Consider the following 19,407-nt stretch of genomic DNA (forward strand, 5'->3'; position numbering starts at 1 on the left):
GCTCACAAGAACACTCTGTCGCTACTGTCTGTGCCTCTGTCACAACAAATATCCTGATCCTTCAGTTTTAAGGGTGCAGGGCCATTTTCCTCCCTTTCTTACTGGTAGTTCTCAAGATAACTGTATGATATGCTGGGAATGCAATATCCTGATAATCAGGTGACATTGGTCAGAACAGCCCAGGCTCTGTTAGAGTCCCTGCTTGAAACAGAGTGGCCTTTAACGTTTGTGTGCAGCAAACCACATCGTGGGAGAAAACCCAAGGTGGGCTGCTTTCTGGGTTCCCTCAGTTGTAGTGCAAGTGAAGCATTTACAGTCAAAACTCCATCCATCTGCTATGGGTAGCCTTCCTGATCTTGTGGTAGCGGTTCATATTGAATCCTAGGCTTCTGTTGTCTTTTGTTTGCTATTTGTAAGTAATAAATTCACTTCATGGAATTTATGTATGGATGTGTTTGGTCTCATTGTACTCAGAAAAGTTGGTAGCCATTACACTGTGAACCCGCTTCATAATTAGTGAAAACACCTATGCCCCCCTTGTGCCACAGCAAGGAGGTTAATTCAGCCAAACATAAACTTCATGTTCCTAAAACCCTGTAGCACAATTATTACAATGTGGGAGGCCTTTAACAATGGTGATGTTGATTTGAAGAACTCTGAAGGAAGAAATTTACACAAATTGGTTGGGTACACGGGAGTCCCTCCTAACTTAAAGCAAACCTTACTCCCCTCTGCCTAAAAAGAGTGGAGAGGGCAGGCACGGTGGCTCAGGCCTGTAATCCGAGCACTTTGGGAGGCCGAGGTGGGCAGATTACAAGATTAGGGGTTCAAGACCAGCCTGACCAACATGGGGAAGCCACATCTCTACTAAAAATACAAAAATTAGCCGGGCGTGGTGGTGGGCACCTGTAATCCCAGCTACTTGGGAGGCTGAGGCAGGAGAATTGCTTGAACCTGGGAGGTGGAGGTTGAAGTGAATCAAGACCATGCCACTGCACTCCAGTCTGGGTGAGAGGGCAAGACTCCGTCTCAGGGGAAAAAAAAAAAAAAAGTGGATAAGAACTGAAACAGGTTTAAAATTTCACCTAATTGGAAATGCAAACTTACAAAAATAATATTTAAAATAAAATGCTAAATGAGTGCTCATTGAATTTTATGCCTCCACAAAGTAGGTTGTGAATTAACTTCCACATCTGTTGAAAGCCATCAAAGTTGGGAAGCCTGCATGTCTGAAATTCACATGTGGCTCAAATAAGAATTATACCTGAGGATACCCAAAATTTTAAATATGGTATCCCCTGTGATATTATGAGGAATTACTGTACATAAAACAGGTTGCCTTCCTTTAACTCTGAAAATCATATTATCTTGCCTAAATTCTCCAAAACGCATCGCTGTGCAGTATCCTATAGTGGACATAGGTTTCCTGACCAATGAGCACTAAAAGTAAGTGTGTGCGACTCACCTATGTTCTTATCAAAATGGAAATCCCCGAATCCCACCAGTTAGAATAACATGACAGAATATCAGGTTTTTGGAATATATAGGTTTTCTGTAAGGTTATTAGGTATTGATTCCATTTTTAAAGTAGGTATCAATATTTTTAGATTACCTATTTCTCCTATGTTTTAGTATTAATAGATTGTGTCTTTTAATTCATCCAGTTGGTCCAATTTACCAAGTTTGTGGGTTATGGAGATTGTAATATTGTTTATTATTTTATCATCCATGGGCTCTCTAATATAAAGGCCTCTTATAATTCTTCTATTATTAGGTTGGTGCCAAAGTAATTGTGGTTTTGGACCTTGAATTTTAAATTTTTATAACTAGGCTGCAACACATGTTTATTAATCAAAATAGAACCCATTACAATGGACTGGGCACAGTGGCTTACTCCTGTAATCCCAGCACTTTGGGAAACTAAGTCGGGTGAATCAGGAGGTCAGGAGTTTGAGACCAGCCTGACCAATGTGGTGAAATCCCGTCTCTACTAAAAATACAAGAAGTAGCCAGTGTGGTGGCAAGTGCCTGTAATCCCAGCTACTCAAGAGCCTGAGGCAGGAGAATCTCTTGAACCCAGGAGGCAGAGGTTGCAGTGAGCCAAGATTGCACCTTTGCACTCTGGCCTGGGCGACAGAGTGAGACTAGGTCTTAAAAAAAAAAAAAGAAACCATTACATTGAACACATTTTTGCCAATGAGAAACAAACTTGTTTATTCCGTGCTTTCAGGGTTCGATGAACTCTTGGAAAGCATTTTCTGCATCCTGATGGTTGTGTAAGTGTTTTCCCTGCAAAAAGTTGTCAAGATGCTTAAAGAAGTGGTAGTTGGTTGGCGAGAGTTCAGGTGAATATGGCAGATGAGACAAAACTTCATAGCCCAGTTTATTCAACTTTTGAAGTCCTGGTTGTATGACATGTGGTCATGCGTTGTGGAGAACTGGGCCCTTCATGTTGACCAGTGCCAGCTCCAGGTGCTGCAGTTTTCCATGCATCTCATCGATTAACTTGGCATACTTCTCAGATGTAATGATTTCACCAGGATTCAAAAAGTGTAGTGGATCAGAAGACTGGCATCTGACCACCAAACAGTGACCAGGACCTTTTTTTGGTACAAGTTTGACTTCGGGAAGTGGTTTGGAGCTTCTTCTCAGTCCAACCAGTGAGCTGGCTGTTGTATGAAATCCACTTTTCGTGGCATGTCACAATCTGATCAAGAAATGGTTCATTGTTGTTTCATAGAATAAGAGAAGATGACACTTCAAAAGGATGATTTTTAAAATATTTGGTCAGCTCATGAGGCACCCACTTATCAAGATTTTTCAGCTTTCCAATTGGCTTCAAATGCTGGATGACCATAGAATGGTCGACATTCAGTTTTTCGCCAAGTTCTCGTGTATCTGTAAGAGGATCGAATTCAGTGGTTGCTCTCAATTGGTCGTTATCAACTTCTGGCCCAGAGCCTGGGGCTGAGGCTGCCATGACCACCCTGTTCTCTACTTTCTGTTGCACTTGGGCCCAGAGGCTGGGGCTGAGGCCTCCATGACCACCCTGTTCTCTTCCTTCTGGGGTCCCCAGGAAGCTCCCAGGACTGAATGATCCCCACAAATACAGTGGCCAGGATGGGAGGGCTGGAGGTCAACTACATCCCCCCCTGCCACCACAACCAAGAGGCCCCCATGGAGGTTGGCCCCGAGATGTGGGTCCCTGTGGGATGCAGGCTCCCACGGATACTTCAGGGGATGAGCACGGGTCCTCCTGGCTGACAGGACCTGGTGGGCACTGGGTGTGCGGGGCCTGTACAGGTGGGTTGGACAGAACTGGGCCTAACCAGGGAGCCGGAGACTGGTGTGTCTTCCAGATTTCCTATGAGATCCCCTATCTGGTCATAGATGATGTTGATTGCTCTGAATCCCTGTAAGGTGTTAGGCGCTCCATTCTTACCAAATTTATTTTGTTACCTGGTAGAACTTGGCTCATAAAGAAGAAAATGGTGAAGAGGAGGACAGGAATCCTCATGACTGAAGAAAGAAGAAAGTTTGGCTTCATTTCCAGGAGGCAGAGAAAACTTCCATCCGTGGCTCTCTAGCACCAGTGGAATGTCTCTGTTTGGATAAGAAGAGCCTTTCTGTACCTCATTAGGGATATTCATAGATAGAGGTGTTCTATGCATGCAAAATTGCTTTGATGGGAGGACTGATGTGGCTGCACAGTTTTGGCCAGAAAACCTTGTTAAATGGGAACATAAGCTACAAACATTTTGGCAAAAGATGAAAGTTTATGAACAAACAACCATTTATATTGTTACAATAAGTTAGACTGTGTTGAGAAACCAGTTGCTTTCGTTAATGACCAGACAATTTTTTAGCGAACACTTCCCAGACTTTACTAGCCCTGATAAGAATTAATCACCCCACTTGCTCCTGGTCTGAAACCCCAAAGTGCTTTGTTGATGTTACAGTGCTTACTGCTTTGTATGTTAGATTAGTGAATGTATATTTGCCTCTTCCACTACTGTATGAGCTTCTTGCTTGCTAGGACAAGGCTATATTCCTCAGAGCAGAGGAGGGAGTTGAATCATGCGGCCATTTATTCTCAAATCCTCTTCACCAAGTGGAACAAAACAGAACAGCGAAAGACCACTGCACATGGAAGCAGGAGGTCTGGATTTGGGTTCTAGATCTCTAGATCGATTACTAACTGGAGGTATGGATATAGTCAGGAAAATTGTCTTCCTTAGGTGCTTCCTTGATAGCACCTATAAATGTTGAGATCTGTTGGATCTAGATCAGGGGATTCTCAATCATTACTATGCATAAAATCAACTGGAAGAGTTGCTTTGGTATACAGACGCTTAGTTCCATCTCATGATATTTTTACTGTTTTTTAAAACTGATCTAGTATTTTTCATTAAATAATGTAAACTTTCTTAGTCTACATCTAATACAACTCCCACCGGCATACAAATACATTGAATGATATTAGCAGCAGAATCTTTAAATAAAGTAACCATATACAACTATTAAACCACTTTTTTTCATTACTTATTATTTCATGCTGTTTGTCACCATTGTCATCATAATCAGCATCATCCTACATCGCTGAACACCCATTACGAACCATATGGCATAAACATTTTTCCTACTCGTAAGGAGCATATATTCTCTATATGCATATGAAATTAATGTCTGAACAAAGTGGCTTAAACAAGGCAGAAGTTTATTTCTTTCTCACTTATATCTATAGTTACACCTATCATGGCTGGTACAGATGCTTGCCAAATTCATTAGGGACGCAGGCCCCTTCCAGCTGTCTGCTCTGCTGTGCTTTAGAAGAGGCCCCAGTTTGGCTGCTAAATGCCCACCTATCATTTTTTAATTCCAGGCACCAGGAAAGAAAATAGCCAAGAGAGAAAAACAAGGGAACATCTACCCCTCTTTTTAAATTTTTTAACCAGCCCCCTCTTCTTTTTTTTAACCCAATTTGTTGAGCTATGATTACATTTAAAAAGCTGTACATGTTTAAGGTATGCGTCTCAGTGAGTCTGGGGATAAGTATACATCATGAACACCACTACCCTTAAGATTATACACACATCCTTCACCGCCCAAAGTCCCCCCCATTATTATTATTATTATTACTGGTAAGAAATGTTGGTAAGAACACAAAATCCACCCTTTTAGCAAATTTTCAGTATGCAACACAGCATTCTTAGCTCTAAGCACTATGCTGTAAATGAGACCTCCAGAACTTACTTATATGGTATATCTGAAACTTTGTGCTCTAACCATATCTACCCATTTCCCCTGCACCACGGCCCCTGGTAACCACCATTCTCCTCTCTGCTTTTGTGAGTTTGTCTATTTTAGATTTCAAATGCAAGTGAAATCATACAGTAATTGTCATTCTGTGGCTGGCCTATTTCATATAACATAATGCCCTCAAAGTCCACCCATGTTGTCACAAATGACATGATTTCATCATTATGTAACACTGAATAATATTCCAATGCATATATGTATTACCCGTTTATCCTGATACTCTCCCTCCACCTGCCTCCCAACAGGCCCCAGTGTGTGTTGTTCCCCTCTCAGTACTCATGTGTTCTCATTGTTCTGCTTCCACTTGTAAGTGAGAACATGCAGTGTTTGATTTTCTGTTCCCGGGTTAGTTTGCTGAGGATAATGGCTTCCAGCTCCATCTATGTCCCTGCAAAGGACATGATCTCATTCCCTTTTATGACCGCATAGTATTTCATGGTGTATATGTACCACATTTTCTTTATCCAGTCTATCATTGATGGACATTTGGGTTGATTCCATGTCTTTGCTATTGTGACTAGTGCTGCAATGAACATGTGTGTGCATGTATCTTTATAACAGAATGATTTATATTCCTTTGGGTATATACACAGTAATGAGCTTGCTGGGTCAAGTGATCTTTCTGGTTCTAGGTCTTTGACGAATCACCATACTGTCTTCCACAATGGTTGAACTAATTTACATTCCACCAACAATGTGAAAGTGTTCCTATATCTCAACAGTCTCATCAGCAGGTAGTTTTATTTAAAAAATTTTTGAGAAACCTTCATAATATTATCCAAAATGGCCATAGTAGTTTGTATTTCCACCGTGAGTATACAAGGGTTATCTTTTATCCACATCCTCACTAATACTTGCTATTCATCTTTTTGATAACAGCTATTCTAAGAGGTATCAGGTGACATTTCATGGTGGTTTTTATTTGCATCCCCCTGACAATTAGAGATGGTAAGAATTTTGTCATATATTTGTTGGCCATTTGTATCTTTTCTTCTTGGAAACGACTATTCAGATCTTCACCTGTTTAAAAAGAAATTTCAACTTTTATTTTAGATTCAGTGAATGCATGTGCAGGGTTTTACATGGGCACATTGTGTGATGCTGAGGCTTGGAGTATGAATGATCTTGTAACCCAGGTAGAAAACATAGTATTTCATGGTGTATATGTTTTTCAGGTCTTGGTCCCCATCTTCCCTTCCCCTTCTTGTAGTCCCCAGTATCCGTTGTTCCCATCTTTACATCCATGTGTAATCAGTGCTTTGTTCTTACTTATAACTAAGAACATATGGTATTTGGTTTTTTCTTCCTGCATTATTTTAGAATAATGGCCTCTAGCTGCATCCATGTTGGTGCAAAGGACATAATTTTTTTAATGGTTGCATAGTATTCCATGGTGTACATATACTATATTTTCTCTATCACGTCTTTGCTATTGCAAATAATGCTATAATAAATATATGAGTGCACACGTCTTTATGGTAGAACAATTTATTTTCCTTTGGATACAAGGGTCAGTCCCCATGGCTGCTGTCAAGGGTTGCGTTGAGTGCCTGCAGCTTTTCCAGGCTCAGGGTGCAAGCTGTCAGTGGATCTATCATTCTGGGGTCTGGAGGATAGTGGCCGTCTTCTCAGACCTCCACTAGGCAGTGCCCCAGTGGGGACTCTGTGGGGGCTCCTACCCCATATTCTCCCTCTGTACTGCTATAGTAGACATTTGCCATGAGGTCTCCACCCCAGCAGGCTTCTACTGGACATGCAGGCTTTTCCATACATCTTTTGAAATCCAGGCGAATGTTTCTGATATGGTTTGGCTCTGTGTCCCCCCCCAAATCTCACCTCAAATTGCACTCCCACAATTCCCACATGTTGTGGGGGGACCCAGTGGGAAATAATTGAATCATGGGGGCAGTTTCTCCCATATCGTTCTCGTGGTAGTGAATAAGTCTTACGAGTTCTGATGGTTTGATAAGGCGAAACCAGTTTTGCTTGGCTCTCATTCTCTCACTTGCCTGCTGTGATGTAAGAAATTCCTTTCGCCTTCTGCCTCCCCCCAGCCATGTGGAACTGTAAGTCCAATGAATCTTCTTTCTTTTGTAAATTGCTCAGTCTCGGGTATGTCTTTATCAGCAGCGCACTCCTGTACTTTGTGCAACTGCAGGTTTAATATCCCATGGAAATTGCCAAGGCTTATGACTTGCACCCTCAAAGCAGTGACCCAAACTGTGTATGGGACCTTTTTAGCCATGGCTGGAGCTGGAGTGGTTGGGAGGTAGAATGCTGTGAGCACTGTCCTGCGCTTGCCCTGGGTGGTGCAGCCCTAGGCCCAGCCCACAAAATCAGTCTTCCCTTATAGGCCTCCAGACCTTTGAAGGGAGGCGCTGCCACCAGCCAAGGACTCTGAAATGCCTTTCAGGCTCTTTCTTCATTGTCTTCTATTAGCATCTTCTTTCCTTTTAGTTATGCAAATGTCTTCAGCCTGCTTGAATTTCAGAGGATACCAATGGCCTTAAAAGTACCATATGACCCCTAACACTTCCTGACTTCATTTCTGCAACATATTTTATTTATTTACATCACCATGAATATTGAAACTTTTTATATCTATTCACTTTCCATTTGTTTTCAAGTCCAGCTTACTTCCAAATAATTTTAGAATGTAGAGTCTCCATAAGACACTAGTTTGTCTGGTTTCTTGCTGTACCCCATGACTGCGAATGCCTTCTAGTACATATAATACACTCAAAAGTACTTATGAGGCCGGATGCGGTGGTCCACTCCTGTAATCTCAGGACTTTGGGAGGCCGAGGTAGGCGGATCACGAGGTCAGGAGTTCTAGACCACCCCGGCTAACGCGGGTGAAACCCCGTCTCTACTAAAAAAAATACAAAAAAATAGCCGGACGTGGTGTCGGGCGCCTGTAGTCCCAGCTACTTGGGAGGCTGGGGCAGGAGAATGGCTTGAACCCGGGAGGCAGAGCTTGCAGAGAGCCGAGATCGCACCACTGCGCTCTAGCCTGGGCGACAGAGCAAAACTCCATCTCAAAAAAAAAAAAATAAGCACTTATGAATGAAAAAAGGAATGAATCTCCCTATTTTTCCTTCAAAATAGCCTTCACTCTTTGGTTTCCAAGTTGATGTGGGGTTTTTAGTAGTTGTCTCAAAAATCCAATCATATTGAACCGGGTGTGGGAAGTTTTGATTAGGTTCGGTATCTGTGCAACCAGGGCATGTCTCTTGGAATGTAGTGCTGATTAGGTTTATTAATTGTTTTTTCCTATATAAGGGGAAGTCAATCGGAGGATGCGTTTTCCCAGAGGAGCATCAGAAGAGTTTAAAACCTTGGGGGAAGAGAGTCTTGCTTCTTGCTTGTGGGACTTGCCTTGGAAGGTAGATAAGTTCACAGCATCCTCCGACTTTTTATTTTTGGTGAGTTCTCCGAGCACTGAGATGTGAACCGGCCTCATTCCCTTACAATGATACTGTTACCAGTAGAAGAGATTCGAGTTACTGGCAGCATATCTGCATGGGTCCATAAGCAACTTCAGTCCTTGCCTCCTCAGAAGAAAGAATTCGACTGAGGGGCATACAGCAGAAAAAGAGACTAAGTTTCAGAGCAGGAGTGGAAGTTTATTTAGAAAGGTTTCAGAACAGAAAGGAAAGGAAAATTCTCTTGGAAGAGACCCAAGTGGATGCCTGAAGGTGCAAGAGAGAAAAGAGAAGGGCCTTTAACCTTGATCCTGGGATGGGCTTGCCTCTTTCCCATGATTCTTCCTTTAGGGAGAGTTTCCGGCATGCACAGTGCTTTCCTTACCCTTTGGAATTGAGCATGCACGGTGTGTTTAGGGAGTTATGTGCATGTCCATCTGAGGCTTTCTTTCCTTTTCCAGTGGAGTGTGTCCCCGGAAGAGTATACTTTGTCATTTTTGTCTCTTAACATGAACGCCCAAGAAGTTGCTTCTTCCTGGAGTCTGCATTTAATTAACATTTTTGATGTTAACAGGTATAGACCACCATGAAATGGCCTCTCTCTGGTGCTGCCTAATTATCATTTTTAGAGAGGCAAAGTGATCATTAACAGGCCATCACCTGACATTTCTAGTGGGTAGGGGAAGAGCCCTCTCCTGCCCTGCTCCTGCTCTTCTACCTGTAACAAGACAAGCCTTGAATATCATCAGACATGTGTCCCATCAAGGCAGCATCTCATTATTAAATTTTACTGTGTGAATTGTTCCTTCACATTCTCATATTCTGTGTTCACTATCTGTGTGCCTTTTCCATTTTTGGTTTGACCGTATCTCATTATTTTAACTGCCTTCTCCAAGATTCTAGATCTGCATTGACCAATAGAGTAACTACCAGTCACATGTGGCTATAAACTGTAAATTAATTATAATTAAATAACTAAATGGCATATCCTTAGTAGTAATAGCCAAATTTGTGGCCAAAGTAGAAATTCTGTAACTACATATGTGTGGTAGTTACTGCATTGGACAATGTAGATACAGAGAATTTCTTTCATCACAGAAAATCATGTTGGGCATGTTGGCTGCCACTTATTTTTATTTTATTTTTATTTTTTATTTCTTTGAGACAGAATTTTGCTCTTGTTGCCCAGGCTGGAGTGCAATGGCATGATCTCAGCTCACCGCAAGCTCCGCCTCCCGGGTTCAAACGATTCTCCTGCCTAAGCCTCCCTAGTAGCCGGGATTACAGGCATGTGCCACCACGCCCATCTGTTTTTTTTTTTTTTTTCTATTTTTAGTAGAGACGGGGTTTCTCCATGTTGGTCAGGCTGGTCTCAAACTCCTGACCTCAGGTGATCCGCCTGCCTCCGCCTCCCAAAGTGCTGGGATGGCAGGTATGAGCCACTGCTCCCGGCCTTATTTTTAAATTCTATTTTGTGCTTTATAGTTAAATTATGTTCTGCTTCTCTATATTCATTTCCTTTCACAGATTTTCTCAGGCAATTCTTAAATTTCATTCATTTACCTTCTTGAGGAAAGTACTTAGATCATTTTTTAAAAATAATGTACAGCAAATAATTTTTCCACAGATATTGTTTTAGCTTTATTGTGTTGGTACTTTTACATACTATATTCAGGTGTTATTATTTTTCATACCTTACTTTAAAAATTGTGCCAAGTTTATTTAAAAGAGATTTCTCCCTTGATTTTCAGAGGTCAGATTGTGTCTTCCATTACTGTTATTTTAGTTTAATTTTATTTTATTATATATAAATATGTTGCATATTCCTTTTTTTAAAATGTGAGATTTTTTCTCTCTCTTGTTACACAAACTTTTTATGCAGTGTTCATTATGCACTTTAAAAATAAGTATTTTGTTTCAAGGCATAGTGCTTTCACACATGCAACATTAGAATAATTTTAAATTCCATTCCACTTTCACCATTCCTGAACTACTTTGAATATATTGGATGTTGGAAGCCATGAGAGGTTTTGACTTGCAATCCAGTAAAGATAATAGGATTTTCCATTTATAGTGTAATCTGATATATATTCGTTTTGGTTTCATACTTTTAAAAAATCTATTCTCTTTTACTCTGTGGTGACCTTTGCTTTTCTATTTGTGCATTGCTAGAATGTCAGCTGCTGTTTCCCTAGCACCTGAGATGTTACTCAACACTGTATAGTGCTGGTGTTGAGAATTGAGAGAATCTACTAAATAATAGCACTTTTCAAGACCACAGTTCTGAATTAAAAGGAAGGGAAAGGACAGGCAAAAGAATATAGACATCAGCTATTTTTACTGAAGATCTGTTGGAGAACATGGTTTTGGTGTCCAGGAACTTGAGACCTAATACTGCATTCCTAATACTTCACTAAGGTGTGCCTAAATAGCCCTGAAAGGGCTAGGAAGTCACAAGTCAGCCTCTTAATTGTTACGGGTGTCCTTAAAATATTAAGGGAATATTGAGGATGCAGAATGGCTCCTTCCTCATTACTTTTTAAGAGATCTGGGCCGGGCGCTGTGGCTCACGCCTGTAATCCCAGTACTTTGAGAGGCTGAGGCAGGTGGATTACCTGAGGTCAGGAATTCCAGACCAGCCTGACCAAAATGGAGAAACCCCGTCTCAACTGAAAATACAAAGTTATCCAAGCGTGGTGGCGCATGCCTGTCATCCCAGCTACTTGGAAGGCTGAGGCAGGAGAATAGCTTGAAGCTGGGAGGTGGAGATTGCAGTGAGCTGAGATTTCACCATTGCACTCCAGCCTGGGCAACAAAAGCGAAACTCTGTCAAAAAACAAAAAAGGAGAGAGAGAGAGAGAGAGAGAGAGAGATATCTGGAGGGAGATACTAAGCTGCGCAGGCTCTCATCTTGAAGTCACCAAATACGTAAGTTGTTATTCCTGCTCTGGTGAGAAGTTTGTCAATACATTTTTTCCATGAATTAATGAAAATTTTAGACCCATAACGTAAGTTTTAAAAAATTTATCCTAAAGATTGCTTGTGTATGTATGTGTTTTGAAATATATTTAATCTCTATATCTTGAAATAGTTTTTATACATTCCACACAAGAGTCCTTTAGGAAATAAGTGTGCTTTAATTTTCTTATAATATTTGTCCCTTTTTGTCCCTGGCACAGTCTGTATATGACCATTTAAATTACTTTTAGTTCAAGTTTGGGTTATAATCACACACAGATATTCTCTAAAGTCCAAATCTTATTTTGATATTCGAGTAAGAGTTTACATGGTAATAATATTAAGGGTTACAGCTGGTTTCACTGAAGCTTTGTAGGCATTCTCTAATACCTTATTGTTTTGAAGGAATGTCTGTTCTGCTTGAATTATAGACTACATAATACATGCACTGTCAGGTACATTCATGGAAGGGACAGGCAGATGGAGTCATATGTTACTGGAGTCTTGATGAACAGATGTAGGAAATAGTCCAAGGAATAAGAAAAAAGTTGATATTGAAAAGGGCTTGTTGAAGTCTGTAAATGTGCATTAAAATGTGGCAGTAAAAATAGACATAGTGAAGTTTGGGAACTGGGGTCTAAATCCTGGAGTCCCCAGAATCATAGAGAACCTTGGTTAGGGGAGTAATTTTGTAAAAAAGCAAGAAGAGGCAGTGACAAGGCAGAATATAATTAAAAGTATTGCTGTGTCATTTTCTAGTTTTGTAATTTTGTCATATTTGTCAAACGCTGTTGATCATTTATTAAACTGGTAAATAAACTCTAATCAGCAGGGTTATTATAAGGGTTAAATAAGGAAATCTGTGTATATCTGTAAGCACAATGTCACAATTAATACAAAGCTACCCTTTTTATTTTTCCTGGACTTCATGTACAAATGGGTCAGTTAATTTTTTGTTTATGACACATAATTATCATTTGTACATAAAATATATTTAATTATTTTTATATTTTTAGCAGGGAAATAATACACGCATGTTTTCCCCCGTCTCAAACACATGCGTTCATATAAACATATCCATCTATATACCTACATATCTATGTATGAATATACACATGGACATCAGTATTTCTCAGCAAATATGTATCATGATAATCAGAGATATCGCAACTAACAAAGACTAATATAAACCATGATTGCAAGAATTTTAGATACCACCTTAGTAAAATATCAGATTGAGCTGCTAAATTTCTCTCAGTCCTAAGTCATTTTGTATTTTCTGAGCATCCTAGAGGATTGTGACTGTATACACAGGACAAAAACACCATGATGCAGGGTACTGCTGTGAATTTCTGATGCCGGGGATTTTAAGGGCTAGATCAGCAGGATAGGAGTGTTGACCCTCCAAGTGAAATAAATTCCTGAGTTGATTATCCCCATCCTAAAACAGATTGTGTGTGTGTGTGTGTGTGTGTGTGTGTGAGAGAGAGATACAGAGTCTTGCTCTGTCGCCCTGGCTGGAGTGCAGTGTTAGGATCTCGGTTCACTGTAATTGCCTCCTGGGTTCAAGCAATTCTCCTGCTTCAGCCTCCTGAGTAGCTGGGATTACAGGCAAACACCACCATGCCCGGCTAATTTGTGTATTTTTAGTAGAAATGGAGTTTCACCATTTTGGCCAGGCTGGTCTCGAACTCCTGACCTCAGGTGATCCACCTGCCTTGGCCTCCCAAAGTGCTGGGATTACAGGCGAGAGCAACCGCACTTGACCCTAAAACAGATTCTTACTTGATTGAATTAACCTTTTTGCCTTCTGGTAACTGAAAGTAACATATAAGAAATACAATTACTTAATTATGGTTGCACACTCAGGAGAAGGAATATAATAGATATAGTACAATTTAGGGTTCTGTGGAAATGCTCTATAAGGGCTGGTTAGAAAAAAACAAAACAGTAAAGAAGCCTTTTTATCCTTGAACAAGCCAAGTGACAAGGTAAAGTTAAAAGAGAGGCAGTGATAACTGATGTTCGGATTGCCCAGAGAAAGTTGAGAACAGGAGGCTTCATATCACAGGAATCATCAGACTAAGACTTCCTCAGTATAGCAGCCTCAGCAGTCTTGTCTTGTGCTGCTGGACTGTCTTTAAGCCTTGTCATGAACACCTGAATTACATAACATTAGAGTGACTATATGTATGAATTGAATCCTATATTCTGTGTAAGACTTGTTCAGTTCTGAAGAATGCTGGAGTCTGGTTCATCACTTTCTAACTTTTTAATGAATAAGGGACCAATGACCTGTATTTAATAAATATTTGCTAGATAGGAAACATGTTTTCTATTACTTCTTTAGATTATTCAAAACACACAATAGGTCTTTTAGCCATTTGATTGGTGAGAAACCTGTGGTTTATCTAGAGAAATAATTCATTTAATCACGGTCATGTTTAAAAAGTAGTAAATCATGGTTATTTGCCTTGTGACAAATCTGTAACTTACTTGAAATTCATGGTAAATTTGTTTTATTTATGAAGGTTCAAGTGAAAATTTTATAATCAGTTATGTACAGGTGATTAACACATTACTGAAAAGTATCTGGGCTATATTATGCCACATCTCATGCGATATTTCTTCATAGAAAAGTTTAAAGGATTAAGAGTGGGTATGTCTCTGTGAGTGAATTTGAAAGGCAGATACCAGTTTAGTATTGAGAATGAACTGGCTGGAACCTAAAACACTGAGTGTTCTGCATACCCAGCTCCTACCTATGTCATTTCAGCCTTCCTCCTCTGGACATTAAAAGGGATTCTCTGTCTAAACTAAAATGTCTGTGATGTTTTAGAACAAAGTGACTTTTGAAGATGTAGCTATTGACTTCACCCAGGAAGAGTGGGCCATGATGGACACATCCAAGAGAAAGCTGAACAGAGAAGTAATGCTGGAAAACGTGTGTCACCTGGTGTCCCTCGGTGAGTCCCTCAACATTCACATATGTATGTAGACACACATTGACTCATTCATTCGATAAGTGTTGGAACAGCTTCTCCATATCTCACTCTAATCTCTTCTCTGATTCTCTCACAGATGTTATCTGAAAAAAGTTTGAGCTCTCTAAATCTGTCTAAAGAAATATCTTTATTTTATTTTGTTTTATTTAGTGTGTCACGCAATTAGAATGTAATCTTGACAGGGATTTCATGGTTTCCTTGGTACTCAGTCTCTAATACTCAGAACAGACCTGGGAACTTAATGAATATTTTCAATGTATTAAATTAAATATTTTCTAAATAACTCTTCTGCTTCAGTCGCTATGCTTAGGCTGAGACCAATTAGTGAAAACAATAGCAATATCTTTTCTGTATAGAACACCAATTATTTTTGTAAATCGAATGTTTTTTTTGTTCTGCATGAGAATAATAATAAACATACTGTGCAGAGGTTTAATTAATCTCTTTCTGAAAAGACTGTGTATTATGCATTGTGTCTTGGAAGTTAGGCATGGACTCAGCATTCATAGGTCCTGACTGTTTTGAATTTCCTTTTCCTGATGGACCTTTTGTTTGGATTTATTTTCTAGTCTCACGTTGGGTCCGAAAAATCCTGGGGAGTTTTCTGTGTTCTAGGTCTTATGGCCTGAGCTGACCTTCACTGTTTTTATTCTTCCTCGGTAGCCTGCCTTACAGTTGGTGATAATGCACATTTATTGACAGTGAACTCAAAACACATGTACTGTTTCCACTAACAGGGTACAGATAAGCAAATCCTATATAACTTTGCAGCTGGAGCAAGGAAAAGAGCTCTGGCGAGAAGGAAGAGAATTTCTCCAAGGCCAGAATCTGGGTAAGGAACAAGGTCCTGTGCTCTAACAGGAGGAAGTGCTTTGTCAATGAATAATATCAGTCAAATATTAATTAGCAGTTTTATTAAATGAGTGATAATTTCTAAAATGTAGGTTAAGCTACTGGAGCAGAATTCCTTAGATGTTATTATCATTTTGTTCATATGTCAGATGCTACTCTTGTGTCCTCTTGCCTTTTCTTTTACTTTCGGGAAAAGGATAATTCATGTACCTGTTGGGGTTAAACTGTCACATGCTGACTCTTTTCCCGATACCCCTGTGAAGACTATCCCTCTATTTACCTGCCTGATATCTCATCTCCATTTTATCTCTTTTCACATTTTAATTTTAAAGCACTTTTCTAATTGCTGACGCTGTACAATCTGTTTCTTCTATTGAAGTATTTTCTTCATTTGACACATTTGCCACATCTAAGTGTCAATTTTTGAAAAAAAGTAAAAGGGTCTTGGGGTTTTTCAAACAATTTTATTACCATAATACCAAGGTAACAATTTATTTTTCAATTATTTCAGACAAGGAAAATGCCCTTAAGAAAAAACACACGATATTCATGCATCTTATCAGAAAAGACGCATCCACCGGTATGACAATGGTGAGTTTTATAGCTGTGTACACCAGCCATCTAAGTTAAAGACCTGGTAATGGGTTAAGTTAGTAATGACGCACAGTCACCTGAGTGTAATTAGGCTGGCATTAAGTGCTTTCTAAGCAAAAAAAAATTTGATAGTTTGAATTCAGTGAATAAAGTGACCTGTGTTCTAAACCATAACATGAGATCTTTAAAATAGAACAAGTGCATATACATTGCTCATGTTCAGACTTTGAAAGATATTGATATCATCACAATCAATGGAATAACTCTGCAGTTGGGATCTTACAAAAGAGAAAATATCTGTGTCTGCAGGAGACAATGTGCACGCAAGTGTCAATCGAGAAAAATGATGAGACAAGTCTCAATCATTTTAGGAGATTAATTTGCCAGAGTTAAGGACATGTACCTGGGGGACAGGTGTATACCTTTCTCCAAAGATGATTTCCTCTAAATTTAAAGGGGGAAAGGGTGGGATATTGAGAAGTACACAATTTTCATGTAAAAGGTGCATAGAAAAAAATAGTCATTCATGCATTTTTCTGGCTCAGTGAATCTGGATTTTTTTTACATAAGATGGCATAAACAAATGAGGCAGAGGAATAATGCAGGAGAGCTGCATTTTATATAAGACAACATAGGCAAAATGGGGCAGGGACACAATCGGATATGCATTTGTGTCTGGTGAACTGGGGATGACTGCGCCTGTAAAGACAAGCTATGAGTTGGCATTGCCATGGTGTAACTTTAACAGCTCATGAGGAATTTCCTTGTGGGCAAAATATGGGGGAGGCATGTAGCTTTTCATCTTGTAGCCATATTATTTAGGAAGCAGAAGGAGGAGGCAGGTTTGTGTGACCCTGTTCCCAGCTCGATTTTTCCCTTTGGTTCAATGAGTTTGGGGTGCCAAAATTTAATTTCCTTTCACACAAGTAACATTGGAAAGATTTCAACTGGGCTCTACCACTGAATAGTTGGTCTAGAATTCAAAGGTGGTGAAATGAATGTATAGATGTATGTTGGTAAATCATTAAGAGCTTTTAATCTTTGTCCCTAAAGGAGAACTCTCTCATTCTGGAGGATCCCTTTGAATGTAATGATTTGGGAGAAGATTGCACTCACAGTTCCACAATGACTCAGCGTTTGTTAACTCAGAGTGGAAAGAAACCCTACATCAGCAAACAGTGTGGAAAATCCCTTAGTAATCAGTTATTCCCTAAACCACATAAACAAATTCATATTAAAGGTAAATCATATCAATGTAATATATGTGAAAAGGCTTATATTAATTACTTTCACCTTAGATGGCACATGACTCACACTGGAGAGAGGCCATATGCATGTCATCTATGTGGAAAATCCTTCACTCAGTGTTCTCACCTTAGAAGACATGAGAAAACTCACAGGGGAGAGAGACTGTATAAGTGTCATCAGTGTGGGAAAGGCTTTATTGAATCCTTTAACCTTCGAAGACATGAGAGAACTCACCTTGGATAAAAGCGTTTTGAATGTGATAAAAGTGGGAAGGTCTTTAGTCAAACCTCTGGCTTTAGAGGACACACAAGAATTCACACTGAAGAGAAATCACATGCTTGTCTTCTTTGTGGGAAAGCCTTCAGTCTATCTTCTGACCTTAGATGATATGAGAGAACACGCACTGGAGAAAAGCCATATGAATGCCATTTATGTGGGAAAGTCTTCAGTCAGTGTACTAATCTTAAATAACATCAGCAAATTCACCCTGGAGAGAAAATTATAAATGTCTTCAGAACATATTCTGACTTTAGATGACATGGTGTTAGGAATGACGAATGTAAGGAATATGGAAGATACTTCAGCTGTAGTTGTAACATCTAAACATGCCAAAGGACTCACATTTTGAAGAATTACTATAATCAACATGGACGTTACTTCAGTTACCTTTATTCTTCAGTCCACATCAATAAATTCATATGGAAGAGAAATTGTACGACATATATGTACCAAAGGCTTGTTAGTGATCTGATCATAAATGACACGAGAGAGCTGAAACTGTCAACATAATAAACTAAAAGTCTTCAGCAACAGTTTTAATAACTTAAAACGTGTGGGACTTTCAGGTAGAGAATCTCTAGCTCTGCGTTCAGTGTGAAAATGTTTTTATGTGCAATTTGTTGTCAAATAATGTAAGAAAACTTTACTTGGATGAACCCTTTATTTGTATTTTCTGTGAATAAACATTCAACCAAGCACTAGGCTTGATGTTCACAAGAAAACACAGTGATAAAATGCTGCTAAAATGGAAAATAAGAGAGGAAATCCTTTATAAGCTAAATAAGAAGGGAAAGTCTTTCCAAGGGCAATGAATTCTCTTGGAATACCAAACACTTCTTACTGGAGAAGTTATGCCTTGCAAAATCATGAGAAATCCTTTCTTCACAGAGTAACGCTTGTGGCACATGTGAGATTTCACACTGGACAGAACACGGTTAGCATCTTGAAAGGAGAAGATTCTTTAGTGGTAATTCATTTCTTAGTTAACATTAAGTTTCTCACATTTAGGAGCTCTTAAAATTGAAAATTACTATGGAGAAACCTGATAGATTTCTTGAGTCAAGAAGGTGGACCTCTAGAAAAAACTCTTAACGCATAGTTTAGCAAAATAATTCAGAAATTTGAGAAAATGTCTATTCATAAAAATGCAGCACATAAACATATAATAGCAAAGTGACCTGGGCATAAATTGAATGCAGAATTATATATGAAATCTCATTAAACATTTCCAAAAGATCAATACTTTCAAATATTGAAAGAATACAATCGGTTGTTGGAAAAACTTAGTGTGCTGGTAAAGTCCTTCTTTCATTTATGCAGCCCTAACAAATCGATTTGCATCTGCACTCCTCGGCTTATGGGTCGAGATTCTACCCCAACTTCTGAGTCTCCCAAGTTTTCAACGGCTCTTTCCTCACAGCTCACCTCCATCAGGGATCTTCAGCCCCACTTGCCAGATTTCTCAGTGTGTCATTGTATAGATTTAGCAAGGAAACAGAGGCTGGATCAAAGACACCTAGTATATGCATTTGGGTGTCCCCAGCCTTTGCCTCTGTCTCTGAGTAGTTATCTGGGATCAGAGAATAAGGCAGCCCTGCTCTTCTATCCCTCAGAAATCTCTTGAAATTTTGTCCCTGAAGCCTCTCTAAGTGGAGGTAGCAGTTCATCTCATGACACCCCAGAGTTTACTCAGGTAAGTCCTGAGTTATTACACAGAGACAGACACA

The 19,407-nt window shown here is 39.6% G+C and overlaps 1 pseudogene; it reads left to right on the top strand.

Moving 5' to 3' along the window:
* Nucleotides 1-8,618: 8,618 nt before the first annotated feature.
* On the top strand, nt 8,619-17,788 carry LOC140711265 (zinc finger protein 426-like; annotated as a pseudogene).
* The last annotated feature ends 1,619 nt before the right edge of the window (nt 17,789-19,407 follow it).

Source organism: Chlorocebus sabaeus, unplaced genomic scaffold, assembly GCF_047675955.1.
Source record: "Chlorocebus sabaeus isolate Y175 unplaced genomic scaffold, mChlSab1.0.hap1 unalloc_scaffold_428, whole genome shotgun sequence".
NCBI classification, from domain to species: Eukaryota; Metazoa; Chordata; class Mammalia; order Primates; family Cercopithecidae; genus Chlorocebus; species Chlorocebus sabaeus.